Source organism: Atta cephalotes (assembly GCF_000143395.1).
Source record: "Atta cephalotes unplaced genomic scaffold scaffold00074, whole genome shotgun sequence".
Lineage (NCBI taxonomy): Eukaryota > Metazoa > Arthropoda > Insecta > Hymenoptera > Formicidae > Atta > Atta cephalotes.
Window position 1 is genome coordinate 282,484 of NW_012130138.1, and position 18,349 is coordinate 300,832.

Below are 18,349 nucleotides of genomic sequence, written 5' to 3' on the forward strand. Positions count from 1 at the left end.
CTTCTTCTCTCTCTCTCTCTCTCTCTCTCTCTCTCTCTCTTTCATACTCTTAGATCTTTTTAATAGATATTTATGATGTCGAAACATTTCTTGTATGAGGAAGGTATGATCCCCTTTCACAGCTCCGACGTCGGCTTCGAACGACTGCCTGTACCTAGAATCCTCATCAACAAACTTCCCCGTCGTCGAATTACCGTCGATTCTAATAAGGCCTCGTCCCCATTGACACGGGGTAGGCAAAGGCATCCGGGGCGTGGCCTGGAAGGAGCACTGCCTCGAGGTGCCTTGCTTCGGTAAAGGTATCGGCGTCGTACCTCTTCGGCGATTCATCCTGCCGCCGTCGCGTCCCTTTGTGAACAGCCGGATTATTGACGCTCCCCCTCTCCTCCTCCTCTCCCTATCATGACGTGAGGCAGTATATATATATATATATATATATATATCGCGCACATATCTTGAACTTGGGATTCTAGGAAGATGACGGATGCAGATATATTCGATCGTGAATAAGGAATTCTGTCGTTCCCTAATCCTATTCGGTTTAGTTGAATGTTAACTCTTAAGCACAAACGGACACCGTTCCTTTCACGAAGTAATGTTACTTTAAACTCACAACACACGTATTTAAATGTTCTGGAAAATGTTCTCGAGCAAAAATAATTGCGAATAAATATACGTTTGTATCTACAATTTTAGTTATTGAAAATTTTAAAATACTTTTAGACACTATTCCAATCTGATTTTTGTAGTATTTTATATGTATAATGTATATGTATATTTTTCGCAATAAGAGAGTCGAAACATTTTAACTTGAAGAATATCGAGATAATTAAACCGTGTTAAGAAATAGTAGTGATGCCAGTATATTTTTTTTCCGCTAACAACCTATCATACTTGACTCATAAATGGGTCGTGAATAACTCAACGCCGTAACAATTCATCGTTTATGTCATCATACTTCTCTCTTTTTCTTTCTCTCTTTCTCCTTTTTTTTCCTCTATTTTTTTTTCTTTATCTCGTATCAAAACATCAAAAAGTGAAAATTTCTCCGTTGATGCATAACGAATCTGTGGTGAGAGATGCTTAATGAGTACTCCGCAGTAGTTGTAAGTGCAATAATTTTGTTGAATTGGTACGTCCAATTGAACAGATCGGAGATAGAAAAGGAGATAGAAGAGGAGAAAGAGGAGGAAGAAAAGGAGAAAGTGATGGTAGAGAACAGGGCCACAAGGATGTGCCTCACAATATCTGAGCTATCAATTGTCGCACTGCGGTAGTGGTGTAGGCAGAGGTGTAGTCAGCCAGTCGCGCGGCTGACTAGTAACGGGATGCAACTGTCAGCAGGACGGAAAGAGCAAAAGAGAAGAACATCGAAAGGGGGTGGTTAACGGAGATGCAAGAGAGGGTGACGTGAGTGGCTACCAGAGAATCGTCGCTTACGATCGCAGCTTGTTCCCATCGAATCCTTCTCTCTCCAATAGCATTCCGTGGCACTCTAACAATTCTATCCTTGTCTCTCTCTCTCTCTCTCTCTCTCTCTCGTGCTCTTTCTCTTTCTCTTCAGCGTTCACTGTTTCCGTTGCACTCCCCAGACATACCTCATTCCACCTCCTTCATTCCTATCTCTTTCCATGTCCAGATACTTCCTACATAAGCCTGCCTCCTTCTTGTCTTCTATTCTCTGTCGCTCTCTCAATCTCCACTCCTCTCCTCTCGAGCCTCCACTCGACTCCCAAATACTGCAATTTCAGCCTTGTCGCCACTACGGTACTTCAACTACGAAATGATAAATTCCTGGCCCGTCTGCCTGCCTCGCTTCGTCGCGTCGCGTCGTTCCTTTCCTCCGCCTCTCCGTACCGCAGCGTCCTCGTTCCGCCGACAACCATTTCGTGTTTCCAGCGTGGTTAAGCTCGTTCGCTCAATTGACTCGATTGACTAGATTGCTACCTTCCTAACTTGCGTTTCTTCACTTCTATTGCGTCTCTATAAAGACACTATTGTGTGATAGAATAGTAGAATTAAAGTTTTTGTTGTCTTTCAGAGTATATAACGATGCTTAGCATTCTTTAATGAAACTTCATCTTATCTATATAAATTGTTTATTTGCATGCCACAGTTTTCTATTATATTATAAAATAGATGTCTTGATATGAATAATATACGATTTGAATAATATACGTTATAATGACAAAGAGTTAGTTTCTTCAAAACTACACTCGTGTGAGTACTTCCGATAGATTCGCAAACATCCGCTTAGTCAAGAAAGAAGCTTCGCTTTAGTACTAGGGAAGATATACGCAAACTGCCAAAACTTCGACCTTCTCAGGTCGGCTTGTTCGAGTTTAATCGGCGGGATACTCTGGCCCGATAGGTGAATCGAGGTTAAACGTGGCATGCTCCTCGAACGAACAATCGGAACTTCCGAGAATAAACAGAGAATGGGCCGGAGGTTTCTATTCGGATCGATTAACAAATATAGATATGTGTGCACACATGACAGGAAGAAGATATAGCGAAAGCTGATAATTGGAAGAATATAAGAGAAGGAGTGAGAAAAAAGAAAACAGAAAGAGAGAAAAGGAGAAAGGCTAAAGATATAGATCATAATAAAAGTATAAGCTGAGCTCTCGCGAGAATAGAGGAAGGATGAACGTCTACTGACAGAAACATAGAATTCCCTATAGCCCATCGTTTTCAGAAAGCCCATTAACCCATTTGTTCTGTTTGCTTGAAGCACTTTATGTCATATGTACTTGAATTTCGCACTCATCGCAATACTGCCACGTTTAGCTACGTGTCATTGCTATGAAACTATTAAGCCGGACACTCGATCGGTGCTTATATTTCGTGGCTCCGTTTCATTAGATTCGCGTGAAACGTAAATATTTATCGAATACTATAGGAACAATAAAATCTTTCTTGCAGGGAATAACTCGGAAAGCAATAATTTCTCTCGTGCTCAAATAAATAATCATGAAATTTTAAACAAATAATTTAGCTATCTTTAATTATGAGATATCCCAAGTAAGTCGTTATTAAATATTTGATAAGTGAAAATGATATCGTGAAGAATAGGATTAAATTTAACTTTAATACATTTAAATGTATGTACATTTAATATGTACATTTAAATATTAATCGCGCTTACAGATTTACAGATCCTTAATTTTTTAAAATAAATTCTTGAATTCTTGATATATGTTGAAATCTTTAAAGTTTCTTATTCTTGATAAAAAAAAATAAAACGTTTATTTACATTTGTTCCCGGTATAATAAATAATTGTCAGTCAGTACATGGCATAATTGTACGCTCTAACGAAGAAAAATGAAAACATTAGCTCGATCTTTATCTTGATTTTGTCGGTTAATTAATACCGTATTCCAAACGTAACTAGGTCCGTATAATGCTCACCGTCCAATCAATATTCCTTGCGAGAGATGGTTACCATATACTTTCCTTTGCTCTTTATACTACCGGTACGTACGGTTTCGACGTGTGGCAAGCGTGCAAAGTTCTTCACGTGCCTGTATATTTTTGCGAGATGATAAGTTTTTGGAAAATTTAGTGAACCCTTGTGAGACGGCAAATCCACTTTCACGAGTCAAGAAGACGGAAATGTATCATACCGCTGGAAATCTGACTTTTGAAATTCCACGAACGGTCGTATCATAAATTTGCTGAATATGTCTGATATATTTATAGATACGGCTAACGTGTACAGGATTACACGAATCCGTATCACGCACTAAAGTTATTCTCATAACAAGTTCAATAAGTCAAATATATATTCTGATTCATAGTACGTTGCACCGCACGGTGTGACACTGCCAAGTTTTACCAGAGCTTACTATGTATTATTGCGTTAAAATATAATAACAAGTGTCAGTAGTTGGAATTTTGCATAGCATTTAATATTTTTATTTTTTTTAACGATTGGAATTCGATTTTGAGCTAAATGGATGATGGCATTGTGTCGCCTGTGAAAAAATAATATCAATGTAATGCTATGAAGTTTAATACTTGAAATTCTTCCTTCATTCCTTCGTCCGCGATGTCCTTTATTTATTCTCCACGATACGTTCTATATTTTATACTTGACAATCTATACCCTTTGCAATTTTTTGCAATTTATATCAAACACTTCGCCAGCTGTACCTTAATTTACGTTTAATATCTTTTGTTATCTTCAAATTATTCCGATCAATTCCGTAATAACTATCGACACGAACTACAACCGTTTATAGGAAAGGACGTTGGCTACGAAGAGAAGCGAGGAGGAAGATGATTTTTTTCATGCAAGAGGGATGGCGCGACAGAATGGCGGAGAACGAACAAACAGAGAAGACCCCGAAGGGTGGTTCTGTCAGGCTACCTCCATCAATCTTCGGCAAAGGGATGACGCTAATACCCACGAGGAAACGTCTTTGTAGTACCTTTATCCATAGAGCGTTCTGTATTCTACGTTAGAGGGAGTATACTATTTGGAGAAAACGCGAACCGATTTCTAGAATCGATACACAAACGTATGAATTTGTATTAAAGGAAACAAGGAGGAAACAAAATTATTGATTGGCAATTTTTATGTATTTATACGAAGAATATTTTATATAGAGAATCCATACAAAAATTTTCAAATACAATTGTTTCAATTCATATTTTTTTAACTGTCTAGAAAAAAGTTTTATATTATTTAGTATGTTTCAATCTAAATATATTTATTCTTTCTTGAAAGTAAATAATTTTGCTTTCTTGAAAGTAAATAATTTTGCTTGTGTATTGCATTCTTAAAAAGATAAGTCTACACTCTTAAATCTTGCTGCTTTTTATATATAGCGTTATCCCAGAATGATCATTAAATATTTTATAATATGTACTAATAGAACGGATTAAACTGAATCGAAAAGTCCTTTACTGTTTTGTAATTTTCGTGATTATTTAACAAGACATTAATTACTAAAAATCCCCGAATATTAGTTTTCAGAATTTTTTTATCAACAGAATTTTTTAGTACTGCATTTTCTTATTGGCAACTTTTACCAACAAAGAAAATACGATACTAAAATCCTGAAAAAAATTTTCAGAACTCTATGAGAAGAAAAACAATTCTTGTCACTTGCTGTTTTTCTATAAAGTTGATAGTACTTGAGTAAAAAAATTATTGAAAAACCAATATTCGACGAGTAATTAATATCTTGTTAACTACTGCAAAAATTAGAAAATGGTAGAGGACTTTTTGATTTATAATTAGTCCGCTCTATCAGTACACGAAATTTAGCGATTATTCTGGGACACTCTGAATATGTCATACACACATTGATACTAGGTTTTACTCGATACGTGATGTGATCGTGTGTAATTGCAATTTTGATTTTGATGATTGAGATTATGAAGCATTGCAAGGAAGAGAAAAACTTTCGAAGAATTATTTAAGCTTCGTTCCATGAAATTAAAGAAATCACAGATGCTACAACCGCGCGAGGAGTAATGCGCAAGATAGTCACAACGAAAGACGGGAACCGTAGAAAAATGGACTTTTCAACTTATTACTCCTAGAGGCAGATTATCCCTGATTGCGTCCGTCCGAAGACCCGTCACGAAGGGAAGAGAAGAAGAGAGGAAGAGAGAAGGCAAGAATCGCCTCGCGCGATTTATCAATTTCACGGGGACGAAGGAACTTTTTAAATTACAACGCGCTGATCAGTCTCGTCTTTCTCTCATTTCCCTTATCTCCTGTCTTCCTCTGCCAGACGTGCCAACTTCCTTCCCGGTCTTCCTGTCGGAGTAATTTGCCCGACGATGCGTTGTGGAGGCAATAATTATTATGCACCAAATGCCGTTAATCCAATTTATTTTAAACTTCGACGACATCGTTGTAACGTACATCTATACGACATCTGTACTATATGTATAGAAATATATATATATTTATTCGAATTGGATCCACCAATATAATCGATGTATCTAGGATCACCTATGCATGTTTGTAAAGACAGAAGTAAGTGAGAAGAATCACACGCAAATAGGATACACGCGTTTCTGAAATTAAGTCTTCATTAACCGAAGAGAAGCGAAATAACACAGTCAATTATAGTATGTATTGCGACAAGCAGTTGATATTCTATTCGTAATAATTAAATTTTAACCAAATCTTTTTTAATAAAGTGAATATCAACATTTATTTCTCATTCAATCAAAGACATGTACAATATTTCAGGAGACACTGTGTGTGTTCTTGGGAGGTGCTCAGAAAAATAGAGAACCATATATTAATGCAACGACACGCGCTCTAGTAGAATCATATTTCGGCCTGTAGGAGGGATTTCCTGCTGTCGAGAGAAAATCATAAATCGTGTGAGACCGTAAGCTCACAGATTCGTATGCCATGTTGTTGCACGTCTCGTGGACGCACGCGTGAGATTCATCTGTGTGTCGTACTTAAATTTTCTAAACGATTTTCTCAAGACGTTTTGCGCAGGACGATATTTCATTCCTTGTTTCTTTGATTTTTCTGGATTTTTCGATTACTTACATTCGTGTAAGCTTATGAGTTCTTTTATTAATTACATATCTTCTTTGGCAATCTCTTGATTATCAACAGTATTTTTCTTCTTAAATAAGCTTCAAAAATTAAAGTTTGGTTAATATATGGAAACACGCATTGAAACTATAAATTTTTATTATCATTTCATCTTTGGAGTGATCTTTATGTTTGTTTATGACTTAAAAGTTGAAGCTATTTTAAAATATTTATTAGAAATAAGCGATGTAACGACCTGTCATTCTATTTGAATTTGTTGAACGTCGAAGCTATAAAACTCAAATCGTCAGAGCATTTTCACGTTTGTCGAAAGAGTCTCGTGCGAGTATGCTTTCCCGACGCTACTTCACCAATTTCGACTGGGAAGTCGTCGTTTCGGGAACGAGTTCCGGGCGTCGTCGTCCTCGATCCATCGTAAAGAAGTTTTCGAACGGCGCGTAATCGGAAGGATAGCCGAAGGAAGAGTTTTTCAAGCAGGTATATACGCGCGGTACCATTTACTGTGAAAGCCTTTGTTCGATTTCAAGTACCCGTTTCCTACGTCTTTTACGTAGCCGAGCTAGTCCGATACTTTTATCCCACGATGGCGGAAAAGGTGGAATCAGATAAGTGAACCGCCATCGATGGGGAAGCTGCGTCAGACATCACTTTCGAGTTTAAAACCGTTACCTCCAACGCGATCGTAAGATTAAAATGGTAGAAGAGTAAGTTGCCACGGGCAGAAAATTTGTCATTTTCTAGTCTTGGAAAGATTACAATATCCGAATATATTATCTATATAAAATTTAAGAATGTAAATGCTTTTTATAATTATTTTTTAACATTGTTAGAATTGTTGCAGTAATCAACAAAGGATTAAGTAAATTTAATCATATTCCAAAATATTATGTCAATTAAAGTTCTGTTACTTTCGGAGTACTTCCACTTCGATATCTTTCCGTCACATCTAGAAAATTAAATTAATCTTGCAATAAATTGCTTGCCTGACACTAATTGCCACTAATTGCCTTAGAACCCTTAATTAAAACAGATAATTTTCACATTGTTTGTCAACTCAGTGTTGAGAAAATTGTATCTTTATATCCGTTAATGAAATATTCCGGTTACTTTGTTCCGCTTTTCCCAACGCAGTTTCACAATTTCTATGTTAGATTTACCTAGAACTGTCCCTATTTTAACATATTGCAGTTTTTAATTTTTTATATTTTCTCCAATGTTTTGCGCGCACATAATAGTGCTCGTTAAGCGTCTCGTTTTTACTTGAAGAAAATAAAACCAGACGCAATGTGAATACGCTAAATGTTTATTTCAATATCACTCGTGTGATCCGTTGTTATTTGCTTTTGGATGGGTAGCTTATATTTCCTGGTATGGAACGTGCCTCGCAGTTGGTTTCAAGGATCACGGAAACCACGAAGCTTGATTACATTCCACTATATTTATGGTGGAATCCTCATTTTATTGAGAGAAATCTCTTTTACGCTATAATATTTCGATGAAGAGAATAGAGTGTATTTATAAAGTCTATAGGAGATTATTTTTCATAAAAAACTCTATAGTGCTATACTGGAATACGTAATCTGATAGTTTATTAATGGTAGTTAGCAAACAAAAATAGATAATAAATTTAAGAGATAGAATGTGAAGTGAATTGAAAATTAACTTCTACTAAAGGAACATTTATTTTTGCTTTACATACTCGCACACACTCTAATGTTTTATCGCTACTTAAAATGCTATTACATTGTCCGTTTATTTAAAAAATTGCAATTTTCTAAGACAAGATTTGATAGATCTGACTTTGAAGCGATTATTTGGATAGTTCGATTTTGTTAATGTATGCATGTATTACATGCGTCGTGTATTATATGTAGAGTCCGATCAAAACTTTTACCGAAATTGAAAACGAACACTCATTACGTGTCAGTTTTAACTAAAACCATATAGCTCTTCTTTATAAATAATTAATTTTAATATGTGTTTAATTTAATTAATTATTGTTTCAATAATTAAATATCATAATGTTTTGTGAAGAAAAAGAAATATTCTTTAGCCAAAATTGACACGCAATCGAAATTTCGGTTTTCGATTTCGATCGAAATTTAATTATTGTTCAATAAATTATGATATTTATAAAGAAAAAATATATGATATATGTCTATATGGCCTTCATAGAATTCCTATTTTTTAAATTTTGGTTTCGGTTTCGGTTGAAATTGACACGAGTGTTTCGGTTCAATTTCGGCAACAGTTTCGGTCAGACTTTAATTATATGCGATGAAATGAAAATGTTCGTTTTGCATTTTTCGCATATCGAAACAAATGAACAAGAGTATGAACGCGCAATAAGGTACAGAAAGGGAAAAGAGTAACGTAGTAGTAGCATGAGGCATTATGCAGGGGTGTGGATGAGAAAGACTGAAGGAACGGTATAGAGAGCAGTTGGCGTGTAAGGCGACATAGAGAACACGAGAGGAGGAAGAGAAGAGGAAAAGACAAGGGGATGGCGCGCGTCTGGAGAGGATCAGGAAACGAAAAAAAGAAGAGACGGAGAAAAATTGGCTGCAGGTAACGGGATTAAGAGTGCTACTGCACGCCCGTTACCGGGATCATCCCGCAAGAAACTTTGCACTTGCCAACTTTTAATGCTGCGCCACAGAATCCTATCCTGCGCCGGTCGCTTCTTCCTGTCTCTCCCTTTGGCATTTTCTTCTCCCCTTTTCCCTCTTACCCCTCGCGTTCGTTTCGCGCATACTTCTCGGCTACCGGGGAATTTAGCTTAGAACGATTCTTGCTGCAAACTTTACCCGTCGCGAAAGAGCGACTCGATCTTTACAACGGACGGTGCGACGCAAGTTCTGGCGAATATCGATGCATCCTGTTTTTACTCGGTTTTGCCTGCGACTGTCGCGGATATTTTCAGATATTTCCTCCAAGTACTTTCTCGGAAGTGCTTTCGACGGATACGGGAAAAGAGGGTAAAAAAAAGGGGAGTACTTTTGATAAGTGGCCGATTTGGAACTCTCGCGAGCAGACGCCCCGTCGCCAACGATAGAGGAGAAGAAGGAGAAAAGAATATTTCGCGCATCGAACCGATTTGAATGAACCGAATGCCGCGATTTGGATAAGTTGGATAAGGAGTAAAGCTGTCAAAGAACTTTCTGTCGTTTCTTCGCTTAGGTAATCCGCTTTCAGATCCGACTTTCAGGCACGGGCAAATTCGATTCTAATCTCGATCTCTCACCCGACCTTTCTAAACGTCTAAAGAAGTCAATCGACGCTGGCCGACGCGACGCGACGTTCTCGTACTCTTCTTTTCGTTGCCTTTTACTATCCAACGATTCTCTATTCGGGTAAGATAGGACTGGAGAAAAGCAAATGGAAAGGAAGGAAGGAAGAGACCGACGGAGAACGCGGTCGTGTCGATGCGAAAATACTGCAGCGATCTTGGAAATGAAGTCGCCGATACCTACTTCCATGCGTCTCGGTATCTTCGATTTTGCTAGCGATTTAGCTTCGTAATGGCTCTATCGAACCCGAGAAAAACGAAAAGATATAACATATAACCGTGTAAGAAAGGGGTGAAATTGGGAATATTGTAGAATATCCTTGTAGAATATCCAGTGACTCTATCAGAGATACGAGATACGTGTCAGAGTTTTATCATTTATTCAGTTTGAACATATATATATGTGGCGCCAAACACAACGACTATAGTAGTTTGGTGATAGAAAGATGTTTGCCGATTTTATTGCAATATATGAGGAATATAATATGTAAAATAATGAGAACATTTATTAGAATATTTAATAGAATATATTTAAGAGAGAGAGAGAGAGAGAGAGAGAGAGAATGTCTTTTTTTCCCTTTGAGAGATCCCCTCTTTAATTTTGATGAATATAAACATAACGTGAAAATATGTACGTATAAAATTAGAATGAATTTATAATATTAAAAATATAAATTTGATTTCAAAAAATCTTATCATGAAATAAGTAGTGGAAAAATATAAAAGAATTTTTGAAAAATTTACATGATTTTTGTATTTTCTCATATACGAAAATAAAATATTAAAATGTTCTGCTTAAGCTCCATCTATTCCATCTGCATACAGCTATTATGTCGTAAAAGATATAAGATATTTTACGAGCAATTTTCTTATCTATACTATATCTGCTATTTATAAGATTATTTTAATAAGAGTTCTGGTTGCTCTCAATAAAGATATTCGCATATCTATATTCGCACTTATGCTTATTTCAACGAGACTGCCGCGAGCACTTAGACATTGTAGGACGCGTGCACACTCGGAAGATAAGACGGCTGTGTCGTACAATCTTCAGACAGATCATCCGAAAAAGTACGAGCCTCACAAGTACGACAAAACGTTACCGAGAGGACTTTGTACGGTCCCGTGCAAGTTTACAATAAGCAGCGTCGCTTACGAGCCACGAAAACGGACGACGTGAATCGTTTCGCGGCCATAATCCAAGGGGGCGAGCCGGTGTACGATCCTAGATAGGCTCCCCGGCCTTCTTACGATCCCGGGGTCTATGGAGGGATCTAAACAATCTCGCATCCTGCACACGAGATCCTGGCCTCGTAGGCAATAAAGCCCCGGCTTTTGGTAGCTTTGCCTTTTACCCTGTCCGCGTCCTGCGGGTAAAAAGCTACCGACTATTTCATCTGGTTGTATTTTCCTTTACGTGCTACGGTGGGTCATCGTAGAAATCTCGACTCGTTACGGCCCTATCTCTATTCTTTATGTTCCTCCAACCCGTCTCATCCGAAGAATGTACAAAGACGTAATGTTGCTCGAAACGATAATGATTTCGGCCAGGCTTATCGGTTTCCTTCTTATTACCGCAAGACGGAGATTTTATACGAAAGGAAACTATTGTGATCGAGGAAAGTAATACAGTTCGTAATAAACGAAAGGCAAAGGAACTGTATTTGAAAAGGGAAACTGTTCTGTGACAATTAATATTAAACAAAAGTTTCTGTAGGAGAGACTTTTACAATAATTACAAACATTAATAGAGATATAGGTTTATTATACATAGTATAAGTAATGTACATATATAGATAATATTTTCTGTCGGACATTCTCGTTTATAATTTAATAAATATGTAAGTTAATAATTAAAATGTCAAATATATAAAGAGAAAATTTAATATAATTGTAATACTTCAATACTGAAAACGAGCAGAAATAGAAAAAAATCGAAATAATGATAAATATGTTATGATGAAGTTAGTGAAATAGTATCTTAAGTAAGTTCTCACTTAATTATTATGTAATTAATACATAGCGTTTACTGTTATACGTTGTTTCCTTAGTTCTCATAATTTCATCATCATGCTTGAAAACAGAGTTTCTCATTAAACAATAAACATATTTTATATCAAATGAATCAATAGAAGATATTTATATCGTTACATAATGCGTATTTGTCGAGAGTGTCCAACTTTTATAACACAAGAGATACTCTAATTAGATACGTCACAAATTAAGTTTTTTATCAATTGCAGGAAATATAAATGATAAAATGTAAATGATCGCGTAAAAGTAAATCTTCGCTACCAATATACATACTCATTTAGCAAGATTTCATTTACCATATAGCTCTCTAAAGAATCTGTCTTGTTCCATTTGGCACAGTTTTTGTTCGATGAATATTCAATGGAAAACTGGTCGTGCACACGGCACCCCTTTTATATGGCCGTTGATTTCCTCGGGCACGCTGCGTTAGTCGGAATGAGATTTATTATTTTCGAAATCGGCCAATGTGAACAGGATTGGTGGGCGGGTGCGAACGCGCGTTTATCTCGGCACGTTTATCTGTAAATATTTATTCCATCCTAACAATTTCTTCGCCCATTGTGTGGACGCATCATGACTGTATCCGTACGGTATTTTAATACGTGTATAAGGGTGGTATCTTCGTGCGGGAGCGTATATCTCTCGCGCTGCCAGGTCGCGGCATTGAACTTACGGCTTGTACGCTACGTGCCTACGCAACAAGGACACAAAGGTATTAATCCATCAAACTGTCTCGAGAATTCGCTTTCACGCACGCATACCCACTTCCGCTCATGATGCACGCACGCACGTCCGTTCCGGATGTTCCGGATTCTCTGCCATGACATTCGCACGTCGCGCGTCGCGCGTCCCGTGACATCACCCGTTTCCTCTTGGAGGAGGGTCGCAACTCGCAACCATGCCACTATGGATGCGGGCAAGATCGATCGATCGAACGAGGGAAATGGTACTGACGCTTGCTACTTGACCGTTCCATTCGCGTTTGTCATCCCTGCCAAGTGGAGTACCCCTGATATTAACTCGACACGCACGTAGCTTCCACGTGAAGCACGAGGGAAGGTCTTATGCTCAGATTTTATTGATTGATGCAATTACCGCTACGCGTATGTGCTACAATCCCTACATACCAGAGTGATGCGAGCAACATCCGTAGAGCACTGTAAGAGCCAATGTCTTACTCGATTTTATAATAACAATAAGATGAGAGGACTTTTAAAATCAGTTTAATTGACAAACAGAGTTACGCTAATTTTATTTCTACTAGCATAACTATTTTATATTTGTTTTACAATATATATATATATCTCTCTTTTGCAATTTTTGTCATTATTATGTGAACTTTTTAATTTTGATACTTTTTAAAAATATTTATTCTCTTACAACATTCTTTAGACTATCCTAAATTAACATTTAAAAATATGTTTATAAAAAATAATTTATATTACTGGCAACCTTTGAAAGAGATTATGACTGCATAACAAAAATTATATCTCGATTCGGGATTTCGCGCAAATTTGTTCCTTACCGTTCAGATACCATAGACTGCAAAGCATATGGCGTTATGACTCTCATACCTTTTATAAGTATTATCTTTATCGCTATATAAGCCTTTACCTTGTTTCCACACGCTGGTGTCTAGAACAGTGCCATGCCATATCGTTAGCACATCGTTCGTGGTTGCGCTGGGTCGAGATATAAATCGAGATACAGATTCGATCGTTTGATCGCAAATAGGAAACACAAAATTGTGTCCACTCGTTTTTCCTCTCGAAAGACATCGAGAACAACGTTCTCAATGGTTTATGGATATCACGTATAAAGCGATATCATTGATCTTGCACATTCGTACAAGCTTGCAGAACGCGTACATTACGCTTATATCGCAAATGAACGGAACGAAATCCAGATCTATTTTCGCGAAATCTGTTGCGGACGAAACGCAATCTGGTCTGTTTCCTTGCTTCGTTTACTTTTACGCGAAACCGCGAAGGATTTCATTCCCTCTTTGTTCGCCGGGACGAAGATGTGTTCGTCCGACATTCCGTGGCATCGTTTTCCTCATCTCTTTTTATTCCTTCTCTTTCTTTGTACATCAGTACTGAGTATGTATTCGGTATATCGAACGACAATACTGTGTGTGTGTGCACGCAATGCCTTCTTCATTCTGCTGCTGGCTCGTAAGCTCTCGCCGAGATTTACGAGGAACGAAAGGTGAGCTTCCATTTTCGCGGTGGCGAGAATAGGCTTCCTATCTTTAAAGTTGTAGAGATACGATTTTGATCGATTTTTCTAAGGATGCGTAAAAGATATTCAATATCGTTTTTCGTCGACACAAAGACGTGTATATATATATATATATAGTTGCGTAATTGAATAGTCTGAATACAAATTTAAATTATTCTTCTATTTTTTTATATTATATTTTTTCTGCAATTTATGTACTTACGCTTCTATATAGTAATAAAGAATGGATGGAATTTAAGAATAAATTGAATTTTTTATTAAAATCCTTCTAAACGCGATAATTTCCATCTGACGTTAATTCATTCTCCTAATTTTCTTGTTTGCCGAAAAATAATTCACATTTCTGTGTCTATAATTGTATTTTTTCTATAGTATAATATTTTTAATTTATGTAAACTTTATAATTTTTCATATCAAAAATTGAATATTGATCTTTATATCATATTTTGGTAAATTATTTAGGACATCATTTTGCTGTACTAAAATCTTCTAACGTTATTAATTAAATTATAAGATAATAGAAATATTTTTAAATTTTATGAATTTAAATTAATAAAATAAGACAAAAATATATAGTTTTGTCTAGTATAAATTTGTATTTCGTACATGTGATAAAGATTAAATGCGCGTCTATAAAAAAGTCAATATAGCAAAAAACTGTTTCGCAGTTACATCCGGATAAGTAACTGGACATTTAAATTGCAAAAATTGTAGTTTTTTTATATTCAAATTGATATATTCAAAAAATTGAAGTGTTTTATATTTAAATTTACATTTAAAATATTTCATGGTATCGCCGTTGTTCGGCGTTCCTGACGGATACGAAGTTTTTATCGCAGCCTAACTAATTTCCGGTCGTCCGTTCTAACTACTACGCGACACTTGATTAGATATTGATCTTGCGTTGATGAGAGAACCTATAGGCAGTAAAAGCAGCGCGGTCCGCGATTCGTCGTATCGTAACGAGCTATGAACAAAACGACGCGACGCATGACAGGTAAATCGAAAGCTTTGGCGCGAAATAATTTGTTCGCACGATGAATCACGGCGCATCGAGGCTGAAATTACGCGTTGAACAATAGCGCGTCGATAACTATAACTGTACATTGAACGAAGTGACCCGCATCTAATTAGCGTAATTAACTGGCTGTGTCGTTCCAATGATTTTCTACCGTCTCACTTGCGCGCAATAAAATTATCATGTTTTTATCCACAAAAAGAATGTAATATGTAATTAATTTTATAATCTTCTTTTGCATTCAATTTTTCGTAAATCCATTTAGGTAGTTTGAGATTATTGATATTTTATTGATTTTCCATGGCAATTTTCCATCCTTCGTGTGTTATGATTAAAACGATTACTTTGAAGACATAGAAATTATAAATTATAAATAGGTAGTCAAGTAATTCTTCACGAATTAACCGAATGTCTTTTTTATCGGTTTTTTTATTTGTCGATTTGTTTATTTCTATTTTAATTTTAAAATCTGTGTCTGTGTATATGTATGTGTGGTTTTAAGGGTACACATCTACGTACTACATATATGTATATGTATATGCATAAATAAAAATATTTATCTCCTACAATACTTTGAGTATAGATGAGATTGTATTAGTTAGTAAAATACGACGCGTACCGCGACAATGATAAATGCCGCGTTAATCTAAAACGTATCGATAATTTCGTATTGTGAAGCAATAAAGAGTTGCGGAATAATCATGAAAACAGAATGTCGATGTCGGGGCACAGCGAGAGCGCATACAGCAGGAGAGGCCATCACGAGTTCCGATGACATTTCGTCCGGTGCTGGACGCATCATTTCGCGATTAATTCTAGCACAGCATGATACCGAGGCAATGTAGACGAACGACGCGGCGCAATCGTTTTCCGTTTCCAGATGAATAGACGCGTATACAAACATTCGCAGATCAGTTTGCTCTTTCGTCCTCCTCTCTATCTATGGCCTCGTCGCTCCCATCATGCACACCATAAGTCATATAATGCGAGGTACTCCTAAAGCTCGTATCCGCACGACGTAGGTACAATATAACGGGGGTAATGGTAGCGTAGAATTCAAATCCCACGGCATCTCTCCAATCTCTCCATCCATGCAAGCATTTCTCTTTCTGACCCGATATCCCCTTTCTCACTCGGCGTTCTACGATATCGCGACGAGTCTCGTTTCGAGTGGATGATGGATGAACGTACGTGCCCGCATCATGCTTTATAATCAGGTTTCGGGGCATCGTTCATCGTTCATTGGGTTTGAGCCTCCAATTGGTCCATTACCTGTATCCCAAAATCAATTGGTTAAATCATGGTGTGCAACATTGCCTATGCTCCGACTGTCTGCTCTTATCTAACCTATCGTACATTAGTTATATTTGCCATTTCATTGGAGTTACACGTATACAAAGTATATAAATATAAAATATTTAAGAGATTGAGAGAGAGAGAGAGAGAGAATATTTCACTCGTATTTTTAGTGTTCTATGTAGCACCATTCTATGCCGCATCATTGTATCGGGAATGAATCTGGAAACAACTATGTGTATTATCGAGTCAGAGCATCGGACAGGAATAACGCTTCACCTCGGGTGGATCATGTATCACAGACAGAAATCTCGCCACCCAGCGGCGTCCGGGTATTTTAGTTTTATCGAATCTCTTTCTCGCGAGACTTTATACGCGCAGTCCTGACTGCGCGAGCCCGTAGGGTCCACTCGATTTACATCGACTTTATGACTTCAGGGCTTCGCCTTGTGCACAGCGTATCGTCAGCAAGAAAGATACGGACAATTGCGATTTCAGATTTCCAATTTTAGAAATGCCTTATTTTTGGACGAAAAAGCTTCTTTAAAAAGTAGATAGGTATACAGATTAGTTTTCGCCGCAGGTTATGATTAGTTTTATATAAATTAGTTCTCGAGGTATGCAATTAAATGTAATTATATAATGTAAAGTCAATTGTGAAAATTAACTAATGTAATTTCTTTTAAAAAAATATTACATAATATTTATAACATTATAACATTGATAATATACGAAAAGTAATTGTAGAATATTTCAATTTCTATTTTGATACTCGATCTATATTTGCTGACATCTAAAAGTAAAAATCAAAGAGAATTGGTTTGTTGATCGATTATCGTCAATGGAATGTATTTCGATTTTATCGAATCTCTTCTCTTTCCCAAGGGACTCGATGTTCTCGGTTCAGAGCCTCGTCGATTTATCGCGAAGCTTTATGGCTTCGTGGCTTTAGGATTGCATGCGCACGTGTAAATATACAATCATGGTACAAACGTAATATACTATGTCTCGTGACATCAATAATTGATTATAGAATAACAGTTCAGTCTCTCTGTTCGTTTATTAATAAAAATATTGTGTCTCACGCAAATGTGTTTCTGTGTGACTTTGATATTATTTTTATAATTTTGCCACATATTTTAAGATATAAGATATATATATTTATAAACCTCTAAAATGTTTCATGTGTTTTTACAATATAAATTATTTATCTAAGATTAAAATCTTATAATTCTAATTTACATACTTGCGCATTATATTGTATTTATAATATTTTAATCATTTAAATAATGATAAACAATTTATATATTAATGATATGTTAATATGCAGTGCATTTATGTTTCGAACAAAATTTATATACAGAATGTATCTGAAATAACGCCCACTAATCATACAGTACTGTTCCTAATAAAAATTGTGTCCTCTATTTTGTAATTTCCGCAATAATTAAGAGATATTAATTTCTAAAATATTATTATATTATTGCCAAATAAATAGATAAAATCGATGTATAAGATTTTATCTATTTATTTTAAGATATCTTTCAATGCAGTTCTTTGTGAAATATTTTGAAGATGTTTCTTAAAAAAACTCTTAAAGATATCTTAAAGTTGTCTTACATGTCAATTTTAGACATTGCTTAGATTTTTGCTTATTGCGTAAAAAAAATATTGCGAAAATTGCAAAATGGTATAATGTTTTTTGACTCAGTTTTTTAAATAAAAATAGCACTATGTGATTAATGAGCGTTATTTCAAATACATCCTGTATATATATGTATATATATATATATATATATAGTAGGTCTCACAACTACTGTACTTAAAGTAATTGTTATTTCTTAGGTAAGGTTAATTTTGAGAACGTAAAATTAGTAAATAAACTAAAAATAGTACGAAGGTACTTAACTTTAAAAGTTTTTAGTAATT